This window comes from Alexandromys fortis, unplaced genomic scaffold (genome assembly GCF_014885135.2).
Source record: "Alexandromys fortis isolate MF-2015 unplaced genomic scaffold, M_Fortis_MF-2015_v1.1 scaffold_0, whole genome shotgun sequence".
Lineage (NCBI taxonomy): Eukaryota > Metazoa > Chordata > Mammalia > Rodentia > Cricetidae > Alexandromys > Alexandromys fortis.
Window position 1 is genome coordinate 22,840,054 of NW_026067949.1, and position 12,388 is coordinate 22,852,441.

Sequence of the window (12,388 nt, forward strand, 5' to 3'; positions counted from 1 at the left end):
AGGCCTCCTTGTCGTCTTCCTCCTGCTGAGACAAATCCAACCTACGACAAGGGGCATGCGTTTGCGGTAGCTCCTTAGGCATTCATGCACTGGACCCTTGCAAAGGCTGCTCTTATTCCCCTCACGGTTCACTTTTGTCTCTTGTGGATTTGCCCTCAGAGCCCGCGGTCCCGTCTTTAAAAATGTCGCCAGTCTTCACCTTTATAGACGGGATTTGGTTTTCCCAGTCATGTGCTGTTCTATCCCGTGAGTAAGGTGGGTGAGCAATTGGCTCTTTTGTGTCTAAAGCAAGAAGTGCATAGAACGTAGAGATCCTGGCTTCGTCTGCGGCCTGTGGAGCTGTCCCTGAAGGGTTTTGCAAGGGCTCTAAGACAGTTGATTAATATCTGCAGTGGGGAAGGAGAGGGCATCCGGGGCTGCCTGGAGGAGAAGCGGTCATGTGTCTACATCAGCTCTACTTGACAGTCTCACAGCAAGAGGCGAACCCTGACGGTGGAGCCCTAGCTCGAGTGACCCTTCTGGGTGCCGTCAGCTTCTGCAACCCATTGCAATGAGGAGAGCTCTGCAAGCAAAAGACCCACCATGTAAATATTTGCTCGATAAACACAGATAGAAGAGGCAAACCGACCGGAGCAGAAAATGGCAGCTGGGTGTCGTGAGAACCCAGTAGTCACAGGAGGAAAACAGCAATATGCTATGCTCCGCTAAAATCTTAAAATAAAAACAGATGATGAGCATAGCAGCAGGGGAAATGCTGGTTTTATGGTTTTGTCTGTACGAGGGAAACGAGACAGTGTTTGAAATGGTATTCTTATCTGGTCAGGGAGGCCGTGGTTCGTAATGAAATAGAAATCGCACGGGGGAAGCCATTCGTGAGATTTCTAGCCTACGGCATTTCAAGATATCTTTAATACTTAGAATTTTAAAGAGTATCTTATGTGAGTATAATTTTATGTTGAAAGCGACATATCATAATTCAGATCTTTTTCTCTTAAGTGGAGCTAACATTTTATAAGCCCTGTCATGAAAATCTCCCAATCAGAAGGAATGGGTATTTTTGTCTTAATACTGTCAATACAAATGGAGTTGTATTAGGACAGTTCCAGGATGGCTAATGCCAGACTGGAAACTCAGTTCATTAAAACAAGAGTCAGTGCGCACTCCCCACCTTCGGAAAGCTGTTTCGCCGAGAGGCTCTTCGCAGGCATCGTTTGGTGTGAACGAACACTCCCCATGGAACCAAAATAATTTTGGGCAATGCAGTCATGCTAGGAAAAAGAGGTGTTACACAAACACGGGGTCAGAATAGCTCAGTAATTGACTCCTACTGAAGGTTTCCAAAATCTGCCGTTCACCACAAACCACGGTTGTTACATACAAGAGGCCTTTCTATGAGAGCTGGCAGCAAGCCTGTGCAAGACCACACTTACGAATTCAGAATACAGAGTCAGACGGCACATTATTTAAAGTCTCAATGAAAGAGGTTCTCACGCTTGGAATGCTACTGAAGAAACACCAAGACCTCCTTTGGCCCTATCAGAGAACATTTAAAATCAACTGAAGGTGTATTTGAGACAGTCTTTGGCTTTTTATTCCCCCCAGGGGCTTGCATATCTCAGGCTGGCTGTGAGCTCACTGTGGAGTTGAGGATGACTCTGAAATGGTTTTTGTTTAAATTAACTATTTCATTTTTACTATTTGTTTAGCAGGTCTGTGTGGTGGTGGGCACACGTATGGGGGTCTGTGTGGTGCTAGGCACATGTATGGAGATTTACGTATGTAAGTCTGTGTGGTGGTGGGCGTATGTCTGGAGATATATGTATGGAGGTCTGTGCGGTGGTCGGCTTATTATGGAGGTCAGAGGACAACATGCAGGGGTCAGTTCTCTCCTTTAGCCTTGTGGATCTCAGGGTCAAATTTAGACGCCAGCATTGGTGGCAGGTGTCCACCTGCTCGACCGTTTCACTGGCCCAAGTCTTTGCTTCTCAACTGTACCACTTATGACATTTGTCTAGGAATCTCAGGGAAGGGATACTTGAAACTAAGAGAATGGACCACTGGCCTTGGATTACTGACCGCCCCTCCTTTCCCATTGTGGCCCAGCTCTGCCTGGAGTGAACTATTTCTTTCTCTCCTGTCACTCTGAGCCCCTAGTGCTTCCCCAGCCTCTGTCCCCAGGCTGGACTGAAGCGTGAGAAGCGATGCCCAGAGACGACGGCTGTGTGTGTGCATGTGTCCGTTATGTGTACTTGTAAGTTTCCGGCTTCCTCTTTATCAGCCACATTTAACTCCGTTAAAAGAGCAGAAAGAAGAGAAAGAGAGACAGTGACACTCCTCCAGGCAGGGAGAGCAGGCCTTTCAGAGAGGAAGCGTGGTCAGCCAAGGAGTCCAGGGATGGGAAAGAGGAACCTCGCAGCCGGATGTGGCTATGCCTTCCCAGTTCCTTCCAGGCTGGGCACGTCTGGGACACCCTCAACCCTGTCTGACCTGGGGGCATGGCCACATTTGTGAAGGCCCTAGGCAGAGGATGAAGCCTAGAGCTTCTGTGCTCTGCTGCCGTACATCTTGTCCACATCTTCTCCTGGAGAAGGAGAGGCGGTCCATGGGGGTGGCTGCCATTGTCCTGCTCCTCTTACCTCCCAAGAGGTGGCACATCTCACTGGCAACCTGAGAAAAACCACTGTTCCCCTCCTGCTCCCCCAGAGGTGGATCATTTTGAACTCTTAAGCTTTGGAGTATCAAAGCTTTTAGAAACTGGGTGAGAAAAACTGTTGGCGATGTCTTTCTTAAAGCACAGTTGAAGTTCATCTTCCTTTCTGGATTGAACTAGAGCCGCCCGATGAGATACACTTGGTATATCAGTGGTCTGTCGTGACTGTCCCTGTGGGATCCCTAGGGCGTCAAGGTGAAGTCAGACTGGCCTGAGAGAGACTTGAGGACTCACCCCACAAAACTTGTGCTGCTGTTTAAAGATGGCGGTTTCCTTCCTCCGTGACATCGTCTCTCGCCCAATCCAGAGGCAATCTATGGAGTCTCAGCACCCGGGAGGTAGGGGACCATCATCCCCGGTATCTAGGTATCTAGTTTTGCTGGTTTGTTTTTGTGTTTTGGAAACACTATTACTCTGCAGCCCAGGCTGGCCTTGAACTCACAGTGATTCTCTGGCCTCAGCATCTGGAGTGCCTGGGCTTGCTGTCTTGAGCATGGTTTTACACGCACATTTTCATCCAGAGTCTGCTGAGTTCTCTACGTGTGTTTCTCTGCTTCATACTGCCTGCCAGAATGCTTAGAACCACTCTGCAGACGCTTTCTGTTTTACCCTAACCAACCCCTTGTTGAAGCTTAATTTTCGTATTTGGTTTTTCCTGGCCTCATTTCAGCATTCGTACCTTTCTTTCTTTAATTTTGAAACAGGGTCTCTTAAACCGGACTGGCTTAGAAATGCTCTCTGTACCCCAAGGTGGCCACGAATTCCCGATCCTTTACTTCACCCTCCTGAGAGAGATCTTGTTTCTGACTTATTTCACCTGGTGAAGGTGTCTGTCTGTAGGAGCTGCTCTCATCCTTAGAAAAACTCGGGGGCAAAGAAGGAACTATCCACAAACCATTGTGTTTCCCCTGCCTAATAATATCCCTATGGTGACCAAGCTTCCCATAGGGCATTTTCTGGACAGAGACCATGTGTTCGATAGAGAGAGATTAAGTCCTTCTTCACTATAAGTTGCTACTTGGGTCCCTTTAAGAAATTTCTGTGTGTCTATCTGTAAGCCATGTTTGGTTCCTTCCCTCTCTCCACACCATGCCTCAGGTACATTAACCTTCCCCTCTTCTCTTCTCTTCTCTTCTCTTCTCTTCTCTTCTCTTCTCTTCTCTTCTCTTCTCTTCTCTTCTCTTCTCTTCTCTCCTCTCCTCTCCTCTCCTCTCCTCTCCTCTCCTCTCCTCTCCTCTCCTCTCCTCTCCTCTCCTCTCCTCTCCTCTCCTCTCCTCTCCTCTCCTCTCCTCCTCCTCCTCCTCCTTCTTTTTCCCCATCGTTGAGACAGGGTTTCTCTGTGTAATAGTCCTGGAACTCGCTCTGTAGACCAGGCTGTTCTTGAGCTCAGAGGTTTACATGCCTCTGCCTCTCGAGTGCTGGGATTAAAGGTGTGAACCAATTCCCAACTGGTAGGTGCTCCAACATTTCACTTCTCCAATCTTGTCCTCCCTGAGGGTCTTTGTGCCATTTGCCTGTGTTTGGGACCCTCTCCCTTCCCTCCCCAGCCTGCCTCTTTCTTGTCTATGACAGCCATAGCTGCACTTCTAAAATACTGAGCGGTGGGCATGAAAAAGGTTGAGATCTCTGTAGGTGGCACCCCGGGGCTGATAACAGCAGCACCTAAGACATTCTAACTTTCAGTCAGGGCTGTGTGACAGTTCCAAACTTTATCTTCCGTGTGAGCCGCTCACAACCCTCTAGGACGCGTCTGTTGTCTTGCCATTGGGCTCAATGCCTCGGATTCTGTTGTGAAAGTTGCTGTAATTTGGAGTTATGGATTCTATTTGCATATTTTTGTTTGTCTTCCAACCCTTCCGAGGGTTTTAGTGCCATAAGGGTCGACTCTGCCTGCCTGGGGTTGTCTGCACACAGCATCAGGTCACAACAGTATTCCAAGCCCAGGTGTGCCCTGGGCTGCACCCTCACACTAAACACACTTTCATTTTGTTGGCTTGAATGTCGTTGACTTTGTTCTTATGGGATTTGGAGAAAGATACTACCCTGGGCCATAGCATTTACAGTGAGTCAGGACTCGGGGTGCCTGGGCCTAGCCTGGGAGGGGGCATTGATATTCAGGAAAGTCAAAGGGTTGACTTAGGGGGTTCGGCTGTAGTCGGTCTTGTTGTAGATGGTCTCTACACCTGGCTAGCACGGAGGGACGGGACAAGTACGGTTGTGTTTTTAGGCAAATAGTGAAACTCAGAGGAGTCTGAAAACAGCTCAGAGTCCAGTACCTCCCGGCACAGGTGCTGCTGTGTGGCGGTTGCTGGAGCTTTTGCTGGGGCTCAGCCTGTTCCTTTTAAACGGTTACTAACACCAGCAACGCAATCCGTTATTAGTAAAGCAGAGTGAAGCAGAGAACCCACCTCCTGTCTGCAGCCAGGCTGGCCGTGAACCCCTTGTGTAACTGGGGGTGCCCTTGAACAACATCTTCCTTTTTTTTTTTTTTTTTTTTTTTGAGACAGGGTTTCTCTTTGTAATCCCACCTATTCTGGAACTCTCTGTATAGGCCAGGCTGGCCTTGAACTCACACAGAGATCCATCTGTTTTTTTGCCTCTTGAGTGCTGGAATTAAGGCGTGCACCATCGTGCCTGGCAACTTTGAATTTCTCATTTTTCTGAACGCAGGGATCGCAGGTGTGCCCCACATAGAGTTTTGTCTGATACAGGGGATCAAAGCCAGGGGTAAGCAAGTCCTCTCCCTACTGATTGCATCCTCACCCGGAAGTTAAGTTTTAAGGTGCTTTGACCTAAGCTTCAATTAACCAAACCAGTTAGTGCAGTGAAATCATTTTTCTTCTGTTTCACTTCCTTAAAGGTTCACACTGGTTTCCCCTATCCCTTTTCTCACCTGTATGTTGGTGCTTTGGGGTTGGAAACTGGAGGGAACTGGGAGAGAGAAATGATCCAGGAAGGATAAAAAAATAATAATATGTTAAACACAAACCCAGCCATGCAGCAAAAGTCCACTTCTGCCTCTCGGCTGGGTAGGTTTCAGTCTCACGGCCGGAGACGCACATGTACACACGCCCCTAAACCCACACAGACGAAACCCCTCCGCGGAGAAGCCGGTGACAGGAAACTCACTTCAGCACAGGAACTTGGTAATCGCTTTTGCCACTTTCGGAGTGTTCCTGCTGCCTTAGTCACCTCCAACACCACACCGAGGCTCGCCACCTCCGACTTGAGCTCTTCCAGTCCAGCGGTGGCGTCCTTCCAGCGCGAATCAGTGGGAGCCTTGGGGAGGAGAGAGGGGGATCCCAGGAGGGACTAGCAGTAGTGATAAGGTTTGGCTATATCAGCCTTGCCATGGCTATGGGGAGCAACTGAGACTTCCGGAGTCAATCGTCTTGGTGTTGAGACATTCATCTGGCATTCTACAACAGGTAAGGCTTTTGTCTCTTTAAGAACAATTCTTCAGTGTCCCGGGGTCTCTGTAATTTGGTGACCTCTGTAATTTTGCTGAGATTTTTTTTCCCTTAAAGCTGTACATTGTAATCACCTTGTTTAATCCATTATAGAAAGCATAGCCCAAACTTAGAGGTGGGAGTACTCTGCTGTGTATCCCCTCTCCAAAGTCTTAGCAAGACACAATGAGGTTTCCTTGTCATTTTGCTTTGTTTTTATTTTGAGGTGAGGTCCCGTGTAGCCTAGGCTGGCCAATCTGTAGTAAAGAATGGCCTTGAATTCTGGATCCTCCTGTTTCCACCTCCCAAGTGCAGGGATTACAGGTGTGTGCCCATGAAGCCTGGAAAGTAACACATAATCCTAAAACATTAAAAATGTGATTGTCTGGATTTCTGAGGTGTTCTCATATATAGAAAATGCCTGTTTGGGGGGGGGCTGACTGTGTCTGAGTTTGCTCGTGTGGGGACTTAAACATCACGCAGTGGCTTTTGATGAAGGAAATCGAAGGACCCTCCAACTTCTACAGGCAACAGTTTTAAAGTTATCTAGTTAGGTAAAGAATACACACACACACACACACACACACACACACACACACACACACACATCATATAGACTTGGATCCAGAATTGCTACCTAGTTAGCCTCAATGCTAATGGCCCCTTTCTAGACTTTTCTATTCAATTTAAATTTAGTATCTGAGGTGGTTTCCCACTGCCAATTGATTGCCTGGGTTGTAGCAATAACATCAGAAACAACAGCAAAAACTTGGGAAATCACTGGTTTAAGGCATTTTACCAAGTTAAAGTCACGACTTATTCAAGGAGCAAGTAGTTGATGATCGCTCACCAGTTCTAAGATGCTGGGCATGAAAGAAGAGAAATATAAGGAAACCCATCCCGTGCTGGACCTTAGACTCTAGTATTCAGAGTGAAAAGTACCGTTTGGGAAACAGTAGGAGAGGCAGCGGGGTGGCAGAGGCTCTCAGGGCTGTAGGGGTTTCAAGAAGGGAGTGAGCTATAGCGGCCAGGAGGAGTAGGGCCTTCAGAAGGATGGGAACTCAGCAGATGGAGAAGGGGAAGGTTGTTTTGGACCTGGAGGGCCGTATGGACTTTACATAAAGAGGAGACTAACTGGCCCAAGAAGAGAAGGCAGTTTACCCTCTACAGGAGGAATAGGGTTAGAAAGACAGGATGTGGGTCAAATGGCGGGTTCAATGAGAACAGACTGCATTCGGTAGTTTTCTAGCCTTCTTTAGCCATTTTTGGGGAGGTTTGATCAGATTTGCATCCTTAGGCTGCCTTCTGCTTTCTGGTAACTGGTTTGAGATTCCTCCTGGGCCTCTGACATTGCTCCTTAGTACATCGTGGATGCAGAGAAAGGCCTGTGGGAAACCTCCATGCCTGTTTTTCACATTTTAAGAAGACTTTCAATCATCTGGGTACCGCAGGTGGCTTTCCGCACGGGAGGTTGACTAGGTGGATAAGCAAGTCTCTGACCCTATAAAAAGCTTCTCCAAACATTCCGTGAACTTTTCTTGTGGAGAGTGTGAGCCATTTTGGCCACACAGCTGTCATTTCCAGGGACATTCCTTTAGAGAGACAGCATGTTATAATAGTTCCTGGACCACGAAAACTGGAATCTAAATAACATTGAAGATGAGCAAGAGACAAAAGACCCGTGTTGAGCCCTGGTTCTACTATTTCTGGGCCGTGGGAACATCAGATAAGTTACTGAAATTCTCCAGTGTTCCTGTTTAAATTATAAGACAGCTCTAACAACAGCAGTAATAACTGAAAATTGTTACCTCCAAAGGTTGTTGTCGAGATAAAATATACAAGGTGCTTAACTTAGTGTCTAGCTTACAACAAACTCTCAAAGGCCGGCCCTTAGGACTTGTAAAGACCTGGTTATGGACGCAAATGAAAATGAGTTGGTTGCTGGCCTGAGAGCAGGCTGTCTGCAAACTTGCCTATTAAACCCAGTATTTCTTTTAAGGGAAATTGGGGTGACAGGTAAAAGGCTGGGAATTAACTTTTTCTAAATTAATTAATTAATTTTTTTACATACCAACCCCAGTTCCCCATCTCTCCTCCTTCTCTCCCTCTTTCCCCCATCCCACGTCCCATCTGCTCCTCAGAGAGGTTGAGGCCTCCCCTGGGAAGTCAGCTAAGACTGTCCCCTTAGTGAGGCAGGATCAAGGTTCCGTGTCCGCCCTTCCTCCCCCACCCCATGCCTAGGCTGAGCAAGCAAGGTGTATAAACATGGAGAATGGGCTCCACAAAGACAGTTTATGCATTAGAGTTTCATCCTGGTCCCACTGCCCAAGCCACACCACTGTCAACTGTATTCAGGGGGGAATTAGCATTTTGAGCACCAGCTATAGACTAGACACAGGGTTTAGAAATTTTATAGTGTTAACATGTGAAAAAAAAAAACAGATTAGAAAGCGATGTTTTAAGCCTTCCCATGCCAGCTCTTCCAACTGCCTAGAGATGTTTGTGAACATCTGGATGGATGTCTGAAGCCTGTGGGTGGAATTACAGAGGTTCTTGGAATTTGAGGCAGAGAGAACAGTTTATTTCTTGGCCCAGTTTGAGTTAAATCACATAATTTTAATATTTTAATTGCAATGCCAACAAGATCCAGCCGAAAATCCATTCCTCCTCCACAGTGGGATACTTTTGACCATGAGGTCTTGAAGTATTGCTTGAGGGTATGGATGCTTAGGTTCGGTGAAAGCCCACGTTTGAAGCTCTGGCTTTTCCTTTCCTCTCTAAATGACAGGTTCACCAGGATTAGAAAGGCCTCCTTTTAGAAGTGTAGTGACAGCTGGTATGCTAACTATGAAGCTGATTCTCAATTTTGTGTCAAGATTAGTCAAATAGTGATATTGCTTTCCTTCTAAGACCTTCTGAGAATGGAGAGGAGAGATTCTAGGGGCTCTAACTAGTGAAAGAGAGGGACAACAGCCAGAAAGGGGGCCCTGGATGGGAATTGGAAGGGGATGAGTCAGTCAGTGAGAGAAGGAGCCTTAAGTGATGAAAGGGGTGTCTGGGGGAAAGCAGGGAGTATCGGAAACACCGGGCCTCTGGCCTGGTCTGCCATTTCGCCCCAGCAGCTGCTTGACCAGTCTCTGGGCAGTCTGCGCTAGGAACTGTTATGCTGTTCCGGGACACAGGCAACTGTCGTAAGGTCGATTAGTCTGGTTCTGGCTGGACCTCAAAACCAGGCAGAGAGCTTTCATTCTTAAGCGTCTTACCATAGCCCTGGAATTGAGTCCAGGAATCTGTGTGATCAAAAGCACAAGCCCAGGGATGACATGGAACCGGTGGCTTTACAGAGGCCATCTCAGAGCCGTTAAATGAAGCTCTCTCCTACCAGTCCCCAAAAGCCAATATGGTCGCTGGAGACAGTGCTGTGGTGTGACTGTCCTCTCTCTGTTGTGACCGCCATTCGAACACAGAAGAGGGTTTTCCTTTGTCCTGAATTTATTCCTTGAGACAGTGTCTGGGCGTGAGAGGACTGGATCAAGGGCGTGAGCCTTTTTAGTTCAACCCTATTCTCACAAGGCGTCTTCTCTAAAACCGCTAAGTCAGTGGTTCTAAACCTTCCAGAAGCTGTAGCCCTTTAAGACAGCTCCTCGTGGTGTGGGACCCCCACCATAAAAGTATTCTGTAGCTGCTTCATAACTGTAATTTTGCTACTGTTATAAACTGTGATGTAAATATCTGATATGCAGGGTATCTTGGATGAGACCCCTAAAGGGGTCACGGCCCACAAGTTGAGAATCAATGCTCTAAGGTATTACATGCATGTTGAAGCTGGCAGTATTACTCTGGAGGAGCTTAAAGGAAGGCATTTACTAGCAAGGAGAAAGTGCCCAATCATCTTTCCTCTTTCTTTTCCTGTAGAAGGGAATGGAGAAAGTGACCAATCAGCTCCCCTTCTTCCTTTCCTGTAAATGAAAAGTTGGGAAGGAATTTCAAGAGCATTTCTGAATGTCCCATGGCTTCTTCGGGTGTAAGCTGGGGCCTTCTTATCTTGCCAATTGATTTCTGGTAAAACCGGAGTCAGCAGTGACCTCTTCCCCTTTTCCTAGAAAAGAAAACCAGGGCACAGCCTGGTGAGGTAACAGGCCCTGTTCTCACCGCACCCCTGCGAGCTGTGTGTCGTCACTGTCAGCTTACTGTTGGAGTAACTGGGCAGCTCATACATGACCTGAACTCACGGAAGATGATGTCATGAGAAACACTGTCAGTGAGTTGGCGGTTAATCAAGCCCCCCCAAAACAAAGTATTGCTCTCTCAGTTTTTATGTTTTATTGGTTATTTACATAATCTGTTGACAAAAACCCTCACTGGTTGAACAGGTGAGAATAAGGTGAATTTTCAGGGCTTTTCATGGAAAATAATGGCATTGGGCAGTGGTAGTACATACTTTTAATCACAGCTCTGGGAGGCAGAGGCAGGCAGATCTCGGATCTCTGTGAGTTCGAGGCCAGCCTGGTCTGCAGTGTGTGTTCCAGGACAGCCAAAACTACACAGAGAAACCCTGTCTTGAAAAACAAAAAGCAAACAAACAAAGTTGCGTTTTGGAAAGTACCAGCTGATAGCCTTGTGTTCTTGAATCAATCCATGCCGGCTTGCAAGAGTAGACTATAGTATTTCCAGAAGTTTTGAAAGGTGCTCAGGTCCTCAGCAGCTGTGAGTCTGTTGATGGACGTGCTGTAGGACTGTATGCTAGGCAGCCCTTTCTTCTTCCTTGTTCAGTAGTCTTGTGTTGTTAGTTAGAAACCAGTCACGGGAGATTTACATTACCAAATCGGCAAACACAGTGTGCTGCTCAGAAAAGTATGACTTAAAGTTTGGTTGCTAAGCTGACTTTTACAGTAAACGAGAAACGTGAGCAATTAGAAATGAAGGCATTGGGGCTGGAGAGAGGGCTCAGTGGTTAAGAGTACTTGCTGTTCTCCCAGATGAACCTGGGTACAACTCCCAGCTCCCACATGACACCTGGCAACTCCAGTTCCAGGGGATCTGAAACCCTTGCACAGGCATAAATGCAGGCAAAACACCAATGAACATGAAAAAAAAATTTAAGAGAGGCATTCACTAGTAAGGCTGGCCAATTTAAAAGAAAAAAAAGAAGTGAAAGTATTTTGTGTGTCTGAATGCTAAAATAGAGTTTGTTTTTACTTCACTGCAACTGTGCATGTATGTTTTTAAAAGCTGGAGAAAATAAGAGAGGGCAAGGGAATTTGTGTGCCTCACGAGCCTTGCCGCTAACCTGCAAAGCTTGGGATGGTCCCTTGGGCAGAACATGGTAAAAGGAGTTGGGATCTGGACCATGTGGAGTTGTGGATGCTGACGGGTTTCCTTTGAGCAGCTGAGACTGGAGGAAGTTCCTGGGCTCCAAGAACTTGAGCAAGCACCTTGTAGACGAGAAGGCCAATGTCAATGCACACTAAGGCCCTAAACAGTTTCTGGACACAGCTCTTCCTTATGTAGACTGAGAACCAGCCAATAGAAAGGCTACACTCTAAGGTCAGAGGTGCTGCGTGCCTGTGATCTTAGTGTCTGGGAAGCTGAGGCAGGGGCTTTGAAAGCCGGAGGCCAGCTGAGCCTCCTGCAAAACTGACCGAATGCAAAGCAAGCAAGCAATAACAACACAGGAAAAAAAAAGCAAAAAGCAAGAAACTCATCCAAGAGAGCTAGCTGGTCCAATGTCACAGTATTGGGGGGGGGGACACACTGTGATAATTATTAGGAAAAATATTGAACCTGCTCTTCACTTATAGTAGAATAAAGTTCCAACAGAGTAGGAGGAAAATAATAAAATAGGTGAAAAATACAATGAAAGAGACAAAGAGGCCAGGGGGAGCGAGAAAAGAATCTGTCTTAGGAAGAGGCTGAGGTGATAGTCTCAGAGGTGGCCAAGTGTGTGTGGAAATAGTTCGGTTTTGATTTCAAAACGAGGGTGTAAACTGGAGAGGATCTAGTTCTCCCGAATTGTGGGTTCTCAGACGTGTGTGTCCAAGGATGGGGACGTCCTAGGCTGTCTCCCTCATGTTGTCTGTCAGGGAGGAGGCAGGCAGGAATGTGCATGTATATTTCTTGTAGTCTGATGTGAACAGGCTACAGGTCCTTGTTTGGAAGACACTGTAGATCGAAGAGTTACAGTTTAGTGAAGAGGAAACACACTCTCTGTCTCTGTCTCTGTCTCTGT

The 12,388-nt window shown here is 47.0% G+C and overlaps 1 protein-coding gene and 1 long non-coding RNA gene across 2 annotated transcripts in view; one reads left to right on the forward strand and one right to left on the reverse strand.

The window, feature by feature from the left end:
• Window positions 1-287: 287 nt before the first annotated feature.
• On the reverse strand, window positions 288-5,881 carry LOC126506374 (uncharacterized). The gene is made up of 3 exons (XR_007593208.1): window positions 5,840-5,881; window positions 1,169-1,268; window positions 288-562 (listed from the first exon to the last, which is right to left on the reverse strand). It is a non-coding gene; the product is annotated as an uncharacterized lncRNA (long non-coding RNA).
• A 12-nt stretch (window positions 5,882-5,893) lies between these two features.
• The window catches only part of Rhoh (ras homolog family member H), a 35,134-nt gene continuing 28,639 nt past the window's right edge, over window positions 5,894-12,388 (forward strand). The window contains exon 1 of the mRNA XM_050149888.1: window positions 5,894-6,138. The gene's annotated coding sequence lies outside the window, so the exon portion shown is untranslated. The remainder of the gene's footprint in view (window positions 6,139-12,388) is intronic.